Genomic DNA, 18886 nt, shown 5'->3' on the forward strand with positions numbered 1-18886 from the left:
AAAAGAGAGGGAAGAAAGAGCAACAGCAATAGTCCAGGTGAGAGTGAGATAAAAGAGGTCTGAAATTAAGTGCTAGTCACAAGAATGGAAAGATGATAGAACAAGAGATATTATAGTGGTTACTTAATGAACTTGGCAACTAATTGGATAACAATAATAAGATTTCATTTTTGAAGATTGCTCTTTACAATGTACAGCATCAAGATAATGGCATTCGTAAAGGAAAAATGAAATGAATGGCCTAAATCACTCACATTGTTAGTAGCACAATAAACATTTGAACTTAAGTCTTCTACTGTGCCAGGTCCAATACTCTTTCCATTGCACTGCACTGTATCCCTGTTGCATAGAGGCAGATTTCAGCTTAATGTAAATGCAAAAGGACTGATTCTGGAAATAGTGAGGCTCTTTTTACTAGAAATGTACAAGCAAAGGTTGACTTCAGCTATGTTGTGGGAGAGCTTCTTATTCAGATTCAGGTTGGATTAGATGACCTTTGTAATCCCAACTCCGAGATTTTGTGACAATACAAAGGATATTATTCCTCTGGTTCCAGGCTGGGATGATCCATAGATTTGCCCCAATCTTCCTGGTCCGGCTGGTTCTATGCAAGGGGTAGAAGAAGATAAAAATAAATGCTTGTTGATTAAAAAGTAATCTTTTTAATGAGTGATTTCAAATCCCAAAAACCTCAATTGGAAATTCTGGTGCAGACAAGAAGCATATCTCCAAGTTAAAGGGGAAAGGGGAAAATAAATATACAAATTCACTATAAACTGATTCAATTTGGAATCTATTTAATTGGTTTAAGAAAGAAGTATCTCTACTGTCAATTTTGTATAATGGGTGGGGCTGAGGAATGAGGGTATAAAATGACAGAAAATTTGAGTGAGTGGAAGATATCTCATATTCCAAAGACAATGAAGAGCTATAATATGGTCAGTTCAGACTCCCACATTCCTGCTGCTCAAGAGCACACAACTAAAGAGGAGGTCACTAGTACCATCTGGTGGAGGTAAGCAAAGGTAGAAAAACAGCTAAGAAGGAGAAGAAAAAGATAAGCTCTGAGATATGAGAAGAGATATAGGCCTTCTTTACTAGCCGCCACCCCACTCCCCATACATACATGGTAAGGGATCAGAACTGTACAGTTCTCTAAAAGGTAGCCCACTGGGGAAAAGAAATTGATTATATATTGATTCAAAAAGGGGTTTCCTCTTTGTCCTTTACTGCACATATGCAATCAATCAATTCCATTAAAACAAACCATGGACCAGTCTCAAACTTTCCACAGACAATCAGAAGTCACATTTCCTTCCAAATATGTGGCATATGGTACAGGGATCTCTTTCAGAGTCCCACCATGTTGCCTAAATAGGGGCAAATCAGCACAGGTCAGAAAATGGAATAGGCCATTATGGTGATCATGGTGAGACCAAACCCATGAGTGTCCCCTTCATTTCCAGTCTCAGTGATATAGAAACCTAATCTTAAAAAAAAAAAATTTAAATCTGCCTTTAAAAAAATATAGATCTGCCAGAGATTTTGGCAAGTATAGAGTTATGTCCAGCTTAGTTTTCCCCTAGTTTTTGACTGTTAATTGAAAACCTCCCACTAGCCTCCCCCCTCCCCCAAAGTAATCTTAAGCCTCTTCTAACAAATAGACATGATACAAGGTGACAGGAGAAATGATGTTTTGTAGCAGGTAGCTAGAGTACTTTTCAATGTAGAGTTAAAGGGGGAAACCGGTGGCTTTGAAGCTGGAATTACAGGAAGACAAATTTCAGATCAAAAAGGAAAGCAGATTTCTTTGTGGGGACCAAGACCAGCTTTAACAGATACAAGCCCTTTGAGAAAGACCTTACACAGGAGCTGCTTGGCAGGGGAAGACCTGAGCTGCTCCTAATACAAAGAAACTGCCTGCCTTGCTAGACTGTCCAATGGGAAGCTCTCCTTGGTGCTGATCACATGTAACATATACTTCTCTAGGTTAGAGACACGGTTGGGAAGGTGCCTAAGGCAGATTAAAACTTATCCAGCTCTTTACACTCAAAACTTTCCCCAAAAAGGAAAGGATAGGGAACAATTAAACTGCTCCTTTTTTTTCTTAATGAATTGTTTACTTTCCTCCTATAGCACCCAGTACCTATCAAGGAGATGGGGACATACTAAGTGTAGAGGAGCTGCATAAGTATTGCTTCAGTCAGTGATTATTCTCCAGAATCTATATCTTACTCACCCCATCCTCCCTATTCCTAATCTTCCAGCCTTTCCTAACAGACATAGGAATCCTGCTTCTTCCACAGCTTGATTCTGCATATCTAAACTAATATCTAAACTGTGTGTATCTCTCAGTATCTCTCTCTGTCTCTGTCTTTACTCTCTCTCCCTTCCCCCAATCAATGTCAAATTTAAATAGAAATAGGAGGAGCCACATAACCATACAAAAGGATCCCTATGGGTCACTTATTGACTTGGAAATCCACATACTGTAATGCCGGAGAAACTGAGCAAGATAGAGATTGGAGAGTATTTAATAATTTACTAAATGGGAGAGATTTATAGGTAAAATGGATAAAGACCTTTATCCCATCAAGCCTGACGTCTAAGATATAAGACCTTTATCCTAACAGTAAGAGGGAATGGTTATAACCTGAGGCAGACTAACTGAATAGGACAATTAGGGAAACTGGATCAGGACATTAAAAGGGAACTGTGGCACAACAATACTAATATCATCTATGTCCTATTTCTATATTATTTATTGCTAGATATTTCCCAATGACATTTTAATCTGCTTCAGTTCCACAAACCATGTTGTTTGACACTTCTACCCTATATAGTGAAAATAAAATGACCTCTTCCTAGCATCCCCACTTTCTCCTATAAGGGATAGTCATAGACACATCTCAATGAAGACAAAGTCTTGAACTTCAGTTCCAAGAACAGCTCTCACGGGCTTCGTGGTTCTGGCTCTGATTGCAGTAGCTCCTGAAACCACATTCTCTCTTCTCTTCTGGAACCAAAATTAAGAGAGAAAGGTTTTTCCATGGCATCAGTACCGAAGGAAAAGGATTATCAGCAGTTATCTAGTCCAATCTGTACTTGAACTGGAGGGGTAGTAACACAACACCAGATAAGAAGTCAGCCTCTTTTTGAAGTTCCAGTTACAAAAATAGCAAAATCATGAATTTGGAATTGAAAGAGACCCCAGAAGCCACCTCATTCAACCTCCTCATTTTACAGATAAAGAAATTGAAACTTTATTGATGTGGTCCTGGGTAACTAGGTGGGGTTAGCAGAGAAAGCCGGAAGTACAGATAAGATGATAATACTCCCAGAGATGAACAGGAAAGGGCATTGATGGGATCAGCTCACCTTACAGTCCCATCCCTCTGAAAGTCTTGGGAAACCCTCCTTTTCTGTATCCATTCAGAAAACCAAATTAGGATATCAAACTCCCCCAGTTTAAATTTCCCCTATAAATATGTCCAGAGCCTACACCAACTTTGCTGAATTCCTATTGAGGTTAGCCTGACCCTGCATTCTGCCTCATGGTATTTTTCTCTTCTCTCATACCTCATGGTGTCTTTTCTCACTCCTTCCCCAGGATTCAAGGTATATTTCTTCTCACCTCATGCTTCATGGGTCTTTCTCCTTGTTATAGCTAAATCATTCTTTTAGGGTATTAAACTCTTCTATGAATTTAGCCTGCCGGTTAATGTGTACTCCCACCTCATGGTATATTTCCTTTCTTCTGGTTAATTGTGAGTTCCACTAGGAAACTTGTCTTTTTCATTGTTAATTGTTAAATACCCTTTCCCTATTTATTATATGCTCTCCCAAATCTATTTCGCATTTACCACTCCTGGTGTCTATTTTACCATTTCATTTTGACTATAGTCTCAAAAATAAAAATACCTTTTGGCAATGAGAAAGCCAATTTGAAATCATCACATGATAGAATCCCATCAATTGTTACCCCACTCCAACATTTAATGCCAAATCCCGACTTCATCACATGGTACTCATCACTATGAAATTAAATGATTTATTTAAATGAAATAGATCTGAGTTCAGATCTCAGATCCTCTGGCTACAACTCTGTTGGTCTTCACATTGTATCATGATACCTCTCTAAACAACTTATTAGCCCTTAAACCATTGAAGTCCTACGTGTCTGCTCCCTATAATCTCTGCTCTGGAGAAACAAAACTAAATAAATATTGCTTGCTCTCATAAAGAACTGTGCACCAACATTTAAATCTTCAGCAAAAGAGAGTCTAACAGCCTTTGAGTGACAGACTTCTGAGGAACTCTGCCAGCTCTGAGCCCTGAGATATCTTTTTTTAAATAAAGCTTTTTTTTTTTATTTTCAAAACATATGCACGGATAATTTGACATTGGCCCTTGCATAGCCTTATGTTTCAGATTTTCACCTCCTTCCTTCCATCCCTTCTCCTAGATGGCAATACAATATATGTTAAATATATTAAAAATATATGTTAAATCCAATATGTATAAACATATTTATGCAATTCTCTTGCTGCACAAGAGAAATCAGATCAAAAAAAAAAAAAAGAAAAAGGAAAAAGAAAGTAAATGAGTAAGAAAGCAAAATTCAAGTGAACAACAACAAAAAGAGTGAGAATATTATGTTGTGATCCACATTCAGTTCCCACAGTCCTTTCTCTGGGTATAGATGGCTCTCTTCATCACAAGATCATTGGAATGGGTATCAATCATCTCATTATTGGAAAGTCATGTTCATCAGAGTGGAGCATCGTATAATATCGATGTTGTTGTGTACAATGATCTCCTGGTTCTGCACATTTCACTTACTTTCAGTTCATCTAAGTCTCTCCAGGCCTTTTTTTAAAATCACCATCCTGATCATTTCTTATAGAACTATAATATTCCATAACATTAACATACCACAATTTATTCAGCCATTCTCCAACTGATGGGCATCCACTCAGTTTCCAGTTTCTAGCCACCACAAAGAGGGCTGCCACAAACATTTTTTGCACGTGTGGGCCCCTTTCCCTTCTTTAACATGTCTCTGGGATATAGGCCCAATAGAAAGTGCTGGGTCAAAGGGTATGCACAGTTTGATAACTTTTGAACATAGTTCCAAATTGCCCTAAGATATCTCTTAATGAGATGATGGGAAGCAAAAAAAGAGATTCAACTTTGTTTTCCCTAAAATAAAATTCAACTTCAATTTGAAGTGCCATTTGATCAAAATGGTATTATATATGCAATCTCAGAATCACCAACTCTTTGAAAACAGGCCCTTAAGGCCTGAACCTCAGGGTCTCATTCCCTCAAGGATCTCACAAAAGAAGCAGGATCCTTTGAGAATCAACACCCAAGTAAACTGCTTCTGCAGTCAGTTACTCTGGGTCCCTGATTTTTAGACTGAAAACTCAAGCACACAGGCCTATGGCTTGTGTTTAAGGACAATACAGGTGTCCTGAGATGCAAAGACAGCATAGCTCTAGACAGAGATTAAAGCTAAGGGAAGAAGGGGAATGAGACTAAAAAATCACTTCAAACCCCCTCACCCCCGGAAATCAAGTAACTCCTCAGACAAAGGACAGAAAGGACCTCCAGGAAAAGGGAATTACATCTACAGGCCCTTCTGTACTGACCTAGGATAGGGGAAGAAATTATCAGTTTTCCTGGTCACACACTCTTTTTTTTGGAAACTAAATTCATCTCCTGCTGTCACCTTGTGGTAACAACTGGAGTTGCAGTTGTTCCTGCCCAGGATAGAAAAATCCTACTAATTCACCGATTACCATGTGCTGCCTTCCTACAGGAATGGGCAAGCTATTGGCTTTCACATCCATACAAATTTCTCAGCTGCCTAAATCCAAGATCCATTCTACATCCTTCAGCATGACATTTGTCATGTAGATAACAGACAGGGGAATAGAAAGTTGATAGAAAGTATGTCAGATCTTCTCCCCCTCAAATCCCTATTTCTATGAGACCTAGAGATACCATCAATTTCATTCTCTGGGCTCAGTGTAGGATTGGTCCCATTTATGCTATCCAAGCCAGTGAAAATCTGCCTTATTTATGCCTGAGACTTTTGGAGCAAATGAGGCTCCATAATCTTTCTCCATTGTGATATTTAACACTTATTCCCTACTTATGTTTTTCTAAGATCTTTTATATCCTTTTATCATCTCATCAGTACCTATGCTTTCGATTATCACTGATAGCATATATGACTACTGAGTCTGTGTCTCCCTCTACACTGCCCCTTCCTAGAGTCACAATCCCAAATATCTAAATGTTTGCTGGGTAGCACCACCCAGATGTCCTACTAACACTTCAAATTCACTTTTTCCCAAACTTAATTCATCAACCTCCCCAAATTCTCCCCAATCTCTTAACTTCTCTTCCTCAAATAATGGCATGAACATCCTTTCCATCACTCCAAAGATGATTAACAAAAGAGTCATCTTGGGAAGAATTGTGGTAAAAGTACTGAAAAAAGCAAGTATGGAAGGAATTCTGATTTTGGAGTAACAGCACCTGGGATTGAGTCTTGGCTATGCCATTCAACGCTCATGTGATCTTGGAGAAGTCACTTAATTTCTCTGGGTTTCAACTTTCTCATCTATCAGTGAAATAGAAAATTAGACTGGGTAACCTCTAAGTTTCCTTCCAGATCTAGAATAATCTTGTGTTCCTTGAATTTCTTTTCTTTTATATTTGAAGCTTTTTCTCCTGATTACTTGCAGGATTTATTGTTTGTCATTGGAATTACTCCTTTCATTGTATGTCTTGGGGTTTGCAGCAAAGAGTTTTTCTTTAGGTGATCCAAGTCCTCTATAGATTGACTTTTTTTTTCTATGTTCAAAAGTTGTAGGCCAGTTCCTTGAATTATAATATTCAAGATTTTTACTTATTGTATTCTTTTGGAAGAACTATGAGATATATATATATATATATATATATATATATATATATATATATATATACCTATGTATTCTATATGTTATATATAATCAATAGATCTATAAAGTTACTATGATTTGCTTGAATTGAAATCACATTTTCTTTTAACATTTTTTTTGCTTCTCTTCTTCCAGATTGTGTTCAGATTGTGTATTTGCATTCTAGATCAGTTGTTGTCTTTTTTTCATTCCTTGGTGAGATTTGCCATTATGGATGGATTTTTTTTCTTTTGTGCCAAATATTTCTTCTGTGAATATCATAAATTCTGCTTGTAAAATTTTTATTTTATTTTTAAACTATTTCAGAACATTCTGCTGGGTAGTTCCATGTTCTCTTGTGAATCCACAGTATCCCAATTCATTTGATATTGATTCATTTTCCTTTGTTCATTCATAGATGTCTAGATTCATTTAGCTAATATGGAAGGTCATATTCTCCTCTGTTATTAATATGTTCCCCTGTTGGTTTCTCTGATTATACTCAGATCAGATTTGAGCATTTTTCATCCCCATTGCTGTCCTGCCCTCATCTATATCCTATGTCTTTACATGTAGTCCATATTTCTCCATGAAATTTATATAAATACATATGTACACACACACACCAAATAGAAGTGAACTATCTCTCCTTTCTCAGATTTCTCATATCACTTTGTTTATGCTTCTCAGTTTGTTATTATCCCTTGAATCACAGGAACTTGTGTATGTCTTTCCCCTTTTAAATTGTAACAGAGCACAAAGGTCTTGTACAAATGGGGTGAGTAAACCCCAGACACCTTTGAATAGACCAATCATGAGTAGATCAGGAAAGCATAAAGAAAAAGGTTAGTAGAATTCCTTTGGTGTCAGGAGGCACACTTATGGATCCATCCATCATTTTAGCTGTTCCTGTCTACCTGTTCCCCCTCCTTTCACTAGACAAAGAAACTCAATTTAATCAGCTTGCATCAGATTTCTTCCAATTCTAAATTCTATAAGACTATTAGTGCAACAGGCAATAAATGATGTAGGGGTCTTAAAGGGGAAAACTAACTACACTTGACATGGAAGAAGTCCACTGGGAAGGAATAAGGGAAAGTTGCCTAAGGATGTTTGATGACCTCTAAAGTCCCTTCTAGTTTTTAAATTTTATGGTTCCATATACATTAAATAAGGAAATATGGAAAAAAATGTGCAGTGCTGTATGCTATCCATAAAATACCCTATTTAATCTTAATGATATGCCCAATGAAATTAAAACTTGCCTTACTCCTATATCATTCTTCTATAGATGGAGAAACTGAGGCTCAAAGAGATGAAGTCCCCAAAGTCTTTTGGCTCATAAAAGTAAGATCTATACTCAGAGAATGGGGTATTATGCCTAACATTATATTTCTGGATTATGGAGGATTAAGCAAAAAACTGTTGTTGAAAAAAATCTGTCATAGGAATGTTGATTTAGAGCTGAAAGGGATCTTAGAAGTCATCAAATCCAACCCTTTTATTTTACAAATAAGGAAAGTTATTTGTTGCTGATTAGTTGTTCAGTTATGTCTGACTCTTCATGATCCTGTGGACCAACAGTCCATGAAGATTTCATTTAAGTTGTATGCAAGCATGAGTTAAGTGAAGTGTCTGAGATTCTATTTGAATTTTGGTCTTTCTGACTCCAGGCCCAGTGCTCTCATCTACTACATCACCTTGATGTCCCTCAGGAAACTGATACTGAGATGTTAAATGACTTATCCAAGATAACATAGCTAATAAGTGTCAGAAGTCCAGTACTCTATCTACACCATGGTGCAGTTTCCTGCCTTAGATACCAACAAGCCCAGAGAGTCTTGAGCTTAACTTTTCTGGTGATTTATTTTTTTAATGAGGGTTGAAATTTTACTCCCAGTTGTCTGTCAGGCTAGGAAGCATCTAATAGGCTGATTAGCAAGAGAATTGATGCTCAGAAGGGTAATTTAGAGAAAAAGTAGGGTTCTAAGATCTGTACAAACTAGAACAATGGTCCCAAACTAATCAAATAAAATTGAATGGAAATAAATTTAAAGTATTATGCCCAGGTTCAAAAAATCTTGGGCCCCTATTTTAGCTCTTACCTGAACAGCAAGCTCAATGTTACAAGAAGGAGGATACTTGTTTAAGGAAAACAAAAAGAAAGAAAGATGTTGTCATCAAAATGTCCAATCAGAATCCTTGGAAATAAAAGTTTTGAGAACCCTTGTTATTACTCTCTTAGATCTTTATTTCTCCCTCTTTGTGGTATTCCAGGCATATCTGTACAGATTATTCTGAGGAGCAAGGAAGAGAATGGCAATCACTCAAAACGATCTTTCCCTCAGGACAACCCAATAGAGCTTTTTTCCGTGGTCCAGGGTGAGAGGAAGCATGGTACAGTGGGGGGAAAGACGTGGGAGACAATAGTGGTTTTGGTTTCAAATGATCAGGATTCAAATCCTGCCTTTGTCATTTTCCATCTGTATGATTTCTTTGGGCCTCAGTTTTGCCAAACAGATTGTCCAGACATAATGCTCAGAGACTTCCACTTGGAAAAAAATGTAAATCAAATCCCACACAATAAAATGAAACTTAAAATATATCAACTCAGATGTCAAGTTCTTAAAACTCAGCTAAGTGATAGAAGGGAATGGCTTGGCTTTTCTTCAAAGCTTCTCTTACTCTAGTCTTGTTAGATCCAGATTGGAATTACTTCAAACTGAACTTTGACAGTGGCCAGTGCGAGCTCATTTCTGAATCTATATTGAATATTATCCCAGGATACAGAATGAGTCCTGAGCTTTATCTCTACTATGGGACTAACCCTTAATGGCATCCACAAACTCAGCTCTCACCCTAGCCCCAGACTCAGCCTTAAATCCCATACTGAACCTCAGTTCCAGCACTGGACTTCATTCCAGCTACCAACAGTCCTAATATCAGCCATAGATTCAACCTTAACTGAACCAGACTCAATCCTAATCCCAGCTCCAGACTCAACAGTCAACCTAGTTTTAGTCTTAATTCTAATTCTAGCCTTCATTCTAGCCACAGACAGCCTAATATTAGCCATAGAATCAAATCTGGCTCCAGCCTCAAATTCAAACTAATAAAAGTCTCATATTCAGTCCAGATTTAGACTCAGACTGAACTCAAACTGAAAGCTTAGCCACAGACTGAACCCTAAACCTAGCCTCAAATTCAGCCTGAATCTCAAAATCAAAAGCCTCATTCCAGCCCCAGTCTAATACCAGCCTTAAATTCACTCTGGGGTTTAGACTCAGCCCTCACCTAACTACAGAATGATCTTTTATTCCTACTCTATACTCAGTTCTGATCCAGCCCTAGACTCATCCAGTCACCATCCAAATGCTCTTGAATGAGAAAAGGAAACTGGAAATGCATTGCTCAGAAAATCTCTGGCCCCTATCAATTTAAAAATACATACACTAAAGAAAAGTCATCTTCATTTTGCTTGCACTTTAAGAGGCAGAAGAAGGAATTCTAAATAGACCAGAGGACAAATGCAAAAGTCAATTGCATAGAAATTTTCCACATGATGCTGTTAGGGCAGCCAGAATTGCCACCTTGGCACCAAGAAGAATCATTTCCCCAAGATTCAATTGTCTTTCTTGTTTCAAAGATAGCCAGGAAAAGACTTGTTTTATTGTCTCAGAAGTCTGTTGCAATGTGCTCACATAAAGTATTTCCAGGAAGCTTTGGCAATCAATACTGCCTATCCTTTTGTCAACTAATAAAAGCTGGAGTAACAGATCTGATTCTGTGCATGGTCAAAAATTATGTGTCCATTTATGAAGTGGACCAGAAGAAGTCAATGATGAAGCATGCTACTCTCTTCCTGACAGATTGGTAATAGACTCAGGAGTAGAATAAGATATCCATTTTTTGGACTTGCCAGTGTGGAGATTTGTTGTTTATATTTTTTTTATAAAAGTTTCATTCCCTTGTCCCTTCCTCACAATGGAAGTGGTAGGAGAGAGAAAAATTATCTTTATTCAGTGAAAAAATAAAATTTAATTTCAAGTTTTTCTTTTAATAAAACATGTGTAAAGGTTTGAGGATTTTTTAAGTGTTCATTCTGAAAGAACGAAAAGCCAAAGATGTTTGCAAATGAGGCTATCTACCATACCAGGTTGGAATAAAATAGTCCCTTTTTGAACTACAAATGTAACTAGAACAGCCATTCACTATACTGAGTCATTTGAAGAGCATAGAGCTATTTCTTATTCCAAATTCTTATCCATCACCCTATCAAGTCACCCAAACTATACTTTGAGTGCTAAACTAAACCATGAAATATTTTTTCTCCCTTGGATTAAGGCAGGTTTGATGACCTCCAAAGTCTGTTCCAGTCCTAACTCTGTTTTTATGATCTCATGGTCACTTGTTGAAATGCAAATACTTTTTGAAGTAGAAAGACTTCAATTTATCAACACCTGAGCTTCTCAGCCTCACATTTAGCTGGCTACAGCTTTTAACCAGGGGTTAGGTATAGGTAGCAAAAAAGTATGCACCAAAGCGAGGAGGAACTTTGTATATTTTTGTGTCTACTTATAAATTGTTTACCCCCAATAAAATGTAAAATAATTGAAGTTGGGGTGTGCTCATGTTTTCCTTTGTATCCCTAACAGTCATACATTGTAGGCACTTGATAAATGCTTGCTGAATGATTAATGAACCAAATGAGATAAGACTACTGAGAGGGCACCAGAGACAAACTTTCACTGACCACCATTCTGCTGAGGTCGGGAGCATAAATGCATGGTCCTGACAGCAAAGATGCTAAGTAGGAATTCAGCTTCCCTCAGTTAGAGACAAGTCCATGGCAAATATTTCATTTTAAGCTGGTTTTGCCAACCCTCACTGCTGATGAATGTGACCTCAGGGAAGACTAGTAGGTTTGAATATTAGCATGAGACAAACAAAATTTGAAAAGCAAATCCATCGAATGCAGGGATGGGAAGAGCACTGAAAAAAGCCCAATAAAGAGTAAGTGTGGAAAAAAATGATTTCATGATCTGCTGTTTTGAACAATTGAATAATTGATCTATGGCCCTTCTTTCCTCCACTCATACTGACCATAAGTTGAGCAAAATTATGTTATCCTTTGAAACCTAATCAAAGACAGTCACTAAACTATGCTATGTTCAGAGTATTGGCCAGAGAACCAAGATCATTTCACAAAAAATAGATTTTCCAGAAAATTAGAAACTGGCAATTTACCCTAAAGTTATTATAGGAAAAGAATACTCTAAGCAATTCAGATAATGAGTGAAAATACATGAGCGTTTCCTCCTTTTTCCTTTCTAGTATTAAATCAGGATGTACAAAATTCAATAAGAAAGTATATTTCAGTCACAAAAGCATCTAAGATTTAAAACTAGAAGGGACCTATCAGTCATTTAGTTCAATCCTCTCATTTACAAATGAGGAAATGTTGAGATTCAAAAAGGGGACTTGTCCCTGGTCAGACAAATAGTAAGTGGAAGAACGAAGATTTGGATCTACATCTTTTAACTCGGAATCTAGGATGTTTTTCTCTGTGTTCCTAACTCTGTGTGTGTGTGTGTGTGTGTGTGTGTGTGTGTGTGTGTGTGTGTGTGTGTGTTATAGATTCATTTGGCAGTCTAGTAAAGCCTACGAGACCTTTCTCAGAATAGTGTTTTTAAATGTATAAAAATAAAATACATAAGATTACAAGGGAAATAAATTATATTGAAATAGTTTACCCAAAAATATATATTTTTAAATTCACAGACCCCTGCACTATCCCATGATTCACCTATCCTTAAAACTGGTCCCAAGGTGTTTGGGGAACAGACTTATGACTGTGAATTAGAAAGCCCTGATTTGAGAATTGGCTAGATGCTATCTTGCTATGCATTTGTCCTCTCTGACCTCCCTGGGGTCTCCCTGAGACCTTTTTGTCTTCTGTACCTTAGCGAGAAAGAGAAAAGAAGGTAGAGTTGTGGAAGAGTGGAGAAAATAGAGTATTTGGAGTCCTAAGACATTATTTCAAGTTCAGTCTCCTCTGAAAATTGGTATAATGGATTAAGTAATACATTCTGAGTTAGAAGACCCAGGTTCAAATTCTATATGGGTCACTTAAAATTGGGTGACCCTGGAAAAGTCACTCAGAATCTAAGAATCAGCTTATTCATCAATAAAATGAGAGGGTGGGACCAGATGGTTTTAAAGGTCATTTCAGCTCTTAATCTATGATCTTCTGCACTGACAGTTTTCTCATCTATAAAATAAAGCTTTGAACTATATAACACCCATCTCTAATCTTCTATAAGTTCAACAAGTTTAATAGATGCAAACATTTTTTGGAAAATACAAAATGCTACATTGATGAAAAAGTTTTTGACCTTTCAATCACTAGACACCTGTAGTAGAATGCAAGCTTCTTGAAGGCAAGTATTATTTTATTTTTGTTTTTGTAAACTCAGCATGTAATAGTTCCATGTAGAAACATATTGCTTAATAGATATTTAACTTATTGAAACATCTACTTTATGTATAAGAGGTAGTGTTTTGCTAGACGCCCTGGGGGACCCAAATATAAAACAGTATCTGTATTTTCCAGAATCTTATATATTACTGGAGCAGACAAGACTAATATATGAAAAGACAATTAACTTGACATGTTCTGGTTTGTACCTAGCAAATGGGTTAAAGCAGAACTATCAAACCTACAACCCAGCAGCATAGTCCATGTCACTCCCCAGTGGGGCATAAGCTAGATAAACATAATTGGAAAATAGTTAACAAAGTAAATAAGAATACAATAAAACATAGAAGAGATTAATTTATGATTTTTAAAGTCAATATGGCACCTCCAGGGTTTTGAGCCCTCATTTCTATTTGATTTTGACCCCTTTGGTCTAAAGTAGGGGCATAGAAGTTCAGAGAAAAGAGGAGAAAAATGAGAACTTAATGGTCAGAGACACTTGCTTGGAACATAAGCAAGTCAGAATTATAAGTGGAGAAAGCGGGTGGAATCACACAAGTTTTCCATCAGAACTTGGGCAGAGGATGAAATTATAAAATTTCAGAGTTATAAGGTACTTTGGAAATGATTGTGTCTATGTTGCTGGGAGTCCCTCTACAACGTGTTGGAGAGTTTATTCAGCCTTAACAAATATTTTTAAGTGCCTACTTTCTATGTGGAAGATTCCATGCAAGGTACTTGTGCTCTACAGGAAGGAAGGAAGGAAGGAAGGAAGGAAGGAAGGAAGGAAGGAAGGAAGGAAGGAAGGAAGGAAGGAAGGAAGGAAGGAAGGAAGGAAGGAAGGAAGGAAGGAAGGAAGGGAGGGAGGGAGGGAGGGAGGGAGGGAGGGAGGGAAGGAAGGAGGGAGGGAGGGAGGAAGGGAGGGAGGGAGGGAGGGGAGGGAGGGAAGAAATGGAAGGAAGGAAGGAAGGAAGGGAGAGAGAGAGAGAAGGAGAGAGGAAGGGAGAGAAGGAGAGAGGGAGAGGAAAGAATTTTGCCCCAGTAACATGCACTTTTCCAGATTTCAGAAAAAAACTACCAAATTGTCAAAGCCACGTGAGCTCTTTTTGAATCATGCAGCATGGAGCCTTGTGGTTTCATTATGGTTGCCTTCCTAGGGTGTTTGAGGTAGGTTTTTCCCACTGGGTGCCTTTGATCTTGCCCTTTAGTTTTGAAGCATATAATCCGTTTCATTGACTTCGCCATCTACTGATGTCAACTTAATGCTTTGTGTTTATATCCCTCCGGAGGGAAATCAAAGCAGCCCTATAGGGAATTCTTCAGCAGGACTGAGGTAAAAACTCATCTAACTTTTTTAAAACTGTATCAGTTTTAATTCTCTGAAAGGAACCCCCAGAGCATGGCAGTTTTCCAAAGCTTCTGGTAAACTCAAAATCCTGAAACAATAGATTCTCCTTATTCTCACAAAACTAACATAACATGTACCTTAGTTATTCATATTTTTCATAATTATCTTTATGAATTATTCTTTTCTCCCTTCGGTCTCTTCTTGAGCTATCAATAAGAATACCTTTGACCCTCTTGAAGTTTGACAAGAGGATTTGCTTAAACTATTTCAGTAAAACCTATTTGTTGAAAGGAAATGGAAGAGTGCTTAATCACCTCATAACTCAGCATTTGCTCTTGTTAAACCTTCAGAGGATCTTTCCCTTCTTTGAAAGGAGTTCTACCTAATGCTGATAGTCCTAAAAAAGGAAAATGTTGATAACAGAGTTCACTGAGGTGACATCTTTTTTTTCCCTTTTTTTTATATTTTTTTTATTAACTTTATAATTATAACTTTTTTTTGACAGTACATATGCATGGATAATTTTTTGCATCATTATCCCTTGCACTCACTTCTGTTCCGAATTTTCCCCTCCTTCCCTCCACCCCCTCCCCTAGATGGCAGGCAGTCCCATACATGTTAAATGTGTTATAGTATATCCTAGATACACTATATATGTGCAGAACTAAATTTCTTGTTGCACAGGAAGAATTGGGTTCAGAAGGTAAAAATAACCTGGGAAGAAAAACAAAAATGCAAACAATTTACACTCATTTCCCAGTGTTCCTTCTCCGGGTATAGGTGATTCTGTCCATCATTGGTCAATTGGAACTGAATCAGATCTTCTCTTTGTCCATGATATCCACTTCCATCAGAATACATCCTCATACAGTATTGTTGTTGAAGTATATAGTGATCTCCTGGTTCTGCTCATTTCACTCAGCATCAGTTGATGTAAGTCTCTCCAGGCCTTTCTGAAATCATCCTGCTGGTCATTTCTTACAGAACAATAATATTCCATAACATTCATATACCATAATTTACCCAACCATTCTCCAATTGATGGACATCCGTTCATTTTCCAGTTTCCAGCCACTACAAAGAGGGCTGCCACAAACATTTTGGCACACACAGGCCCCTTTCTCCTCTTTAGTATTTCTTTGGGATATAAGCCCAGTAGTAGCACTGCTGGATCAAAGGGTATGCACAGTTTGATAACTTTTTGGGCATAATTCCAGATTGTTCATTGAGGTGACATCTTGAGATGAATTCTGTGAAAGGTCTTAAAATGCCCCCCCAAAAAGGCATTTTCCCCTGCCACTGAACATTTTGTAACAAAGATCAAAACTGAGGAAACTGAGATATGAGGTAAAGATGAATTATAAATGGTAATAATAATAATAATAATAATAATAATAATAATGATTGGTCATTATGACTAAATAAGTATTTACTCATTCCTAGAATGGAAAGAGGCCAGAAGTGAGAATCAGATGACCTGAATTCTAGTCCTGGTTTGAACATTCAATTCAATTAAAAACAAACATTTTTATGGATCAACTATATGTGATTTACTGGCAGATAAAGGGGAAATCAATCCTCTCTCTCACAGAGCTTCCAGGATACAAAATGCAAGCAAATAGATAAGTACAAAATAATTTGAGGAGGAGCTAACTAAAGGGATCAAAAAAGGCTTTTCACAGAAGGTGGCACTTGAAGCCACAAAAGAACAATTCTTGTTGTTTGATCATGTCTAACTCTTTGTGATACCTATTTGGGATTTTCTTGGCAGAGACACTGGAGTAGATTATCATTTCCTTTTCCAGCTTATTTTACAGATGAGAAAACTGGGCAAATAGAGTTAAGTGACTAACTCAGGGTCAGACAGGTAGGTAGTATATGAGGCCAGATTTGAACATATGAAAATGAACCTTCCTGATTCGCAGCTCAGTGCTTTATCCACTAGCTGCCCCATGAAATGAAACTTGAGATTTTTAAAAGCGAAGGTAAGAGGAGAATATGTTTATAGAAATGGGAGGTCAGTTTGTCTACAAATGGAGATTGTGAATGGGCACTTAAATAAAGTAGAAAGAGAGGCTAAAAAAAGTTTTAAACGTTATAGCTTTTGTTCAGGAAGCTGGGTAGCACAATGGTTAGAGTGTAGGACTTAGAGTCAGGAAAAACATGAGTGTGAATCTTGCCTCAGAAACTGTCAGATCCTAGGTAAGTTATTCAACTTCTCTCAGACTCAGTTTTATTATCTGTAAAATGATAATCATAGCACCTATTTTATAGGGTTGTCATGAAGATTAAATGAGTAAATGTATGTAAAGTGCTTTGCAAACCAGAAAGTGTTACAAATGCTAGCTCTTATTATGATCCTTGAGGCAAAAGGAAATCCATGAAAATTTTTCAGCAGGGAAAAGGCATGGTCAGACCTTTAGGAGCATGAGCTATGTGGAGGATGGATCAGGAAGGGGAGAGGCCAGTTGAGAGACCATTGGCAGTATAATTGACAAACTGGCAAGTGATTGAGTAAGAAGAATAAAGAAGGGAGAATGACTCCAAGATTATAAGCCTGAATGACTGGAAGAGTGGTATGTCCTCAGGAAAAATAGAAAAGTTTGAGAAGGGGAAGGTGGTTAGAGGGAAAGATAGTGAGTAGAGATAGCTAGTAAATAGTGTGGGATGTAGGATTGGAGATGAGGAGGGGTAATTGGGTTGGAGATAGGTAGATAGAAAGATTGATCCATAGATAATGAGTAGCTACCTATGTATATACATACATATATAATATCCACATAGAGATGATAATTGAACCCAAAGTAGCTGATGCAATCATTGAGATTATATATAGAGGGAAGGAAAATAGGGGTGGGACATAGAAAACACTCATAGAGAACAGACCATTAATCTTATGATTTGTGTCAAATCCCTTCCCTACTAAGACCCCAATTTTCCCAATTAAGGCATGAGTATTTCTGACTTCATCACACAGAGCTGATGGGATGGGAGATGATATAAAGCCTACTCTAAAAACAAAAACGTTTTTCACTACGAAGAGTCATTCTTAAAGAAAGTTGATATTTAATCTTGTTTGGGGAAGTAAGCCTAGATATGATTGACATTTAGTGTTCTAATGGCATTGTTACTGATTTAAAATAACAATTGTTTTTAAAATCAGCTGTTCAATATCACTGGGGTTCAAAGTGAGATTGCTACTACAAATTCTCAGATGTCCAAGAGCTACAGTGATGAACCTCTGCCACCTGGTGGCAAGAATATATATTTCACCAAGAAGGAAAATGGGTCAGAAATGATCTTTTCAGGTATCATACCAAAAAAAAAAAAAAAAAAAAAAAAAAAAAGGAAGATAACATTTACTAAAAAAAAATTCAATTGCGAAGAATCAGCAATTAAGTATATATATATATATGGGGATGACCTGGCTACATAGAAGTTCTGGGGACAGAAAAAAAAAAGATCTGGGGGTTTCAGTGGACTGCAAGCTCAATCTGAGACAACAATGTAAAATGATGGTTGCCAAAGAAATTAATGAGATCTAGCAATGCATTGATTGATTGAAGTTCAGAGGAGTGCAATCACTGCAGTAATGAGACCGCTCTGCATTGTCGCAGTTACCTGTGCTCTGCCTGCACTACGATAATAACTCATGCAGTGTTAATAAATGCTGGAAGAGTTGTTTCTTACGGAGCAAGCACAAACAAATGCTTAGGTTAGACTTAAATGAGAGGAGGGGGAGATGGAGCTCCAGAGAGCCAGAGGAGAGTAGTCTGCAGCAGCCTGTGTCCAACAGCACTGGATACAGAGATGCAAAGAGGGAAAAGAAGCTGTCCATTGCCAGTCTTCTGGGGAATTCCATAAGGTGAATGATTAATACATGCTCAGTCAATAGTGACACCCCCAACAGACTTGGTTTGGGAGGGTAGGATATTAATAAAGTCTCTCTCAGAGCCTGAAAGGGTTCTGAGTGATTTCTGTCCGTGGTCCTAGAGGAGGGAAAGAATTCATAGATTCTGATCTGATCTGATGGGGCTACAGAGACTGCAACCAATCTTAGAGTTCCTATATTTCTAGACCTTGCAGTCAAGTCCTCATTATCCTGGG

General features: G+C 37.6%; 1 long non-coding RNA gene across 1 annotated transcript in view; it reads right to left on the bottom strand.

The window, feature by feature from the left end:
• Positions 1 to 410: 410 nt before the first annotated feature.
• The window catches only part of LOC141553649 (uncharacterized), a 60194-nt gene continuing 41718 nt past the window's right edge, over positions 411 to 18886 (bottom strand). Inside the window, exon 3 of the long non-coding RNA XR_012485573.1 lies at positions 411 to 604. This is a non-coding gene — a long non-coding RNA (uncharacterized LOC141553649). The remainder of the gene's footprint in view (positions 605 to 18886) is intronic.

The sequence above is a fragment of the Sminthopsis crassicaudata genome, chromosome 2 (assembly GCF_048593235.1).
Source record: "Sminthopsis crassicaudata isolate SCR6 chromosome 2, ASM4859323v1, whole genome shotgun sequence".
In the NCBI taxonomy this organism is placed as follows: domain Eukaryota; kingdom Metazoa; phylum Chordata; class Mammalia; order Dasyuromorphia; family Dasyuridae; genus Sminthopsis; species Sminthopsis crassicaudata.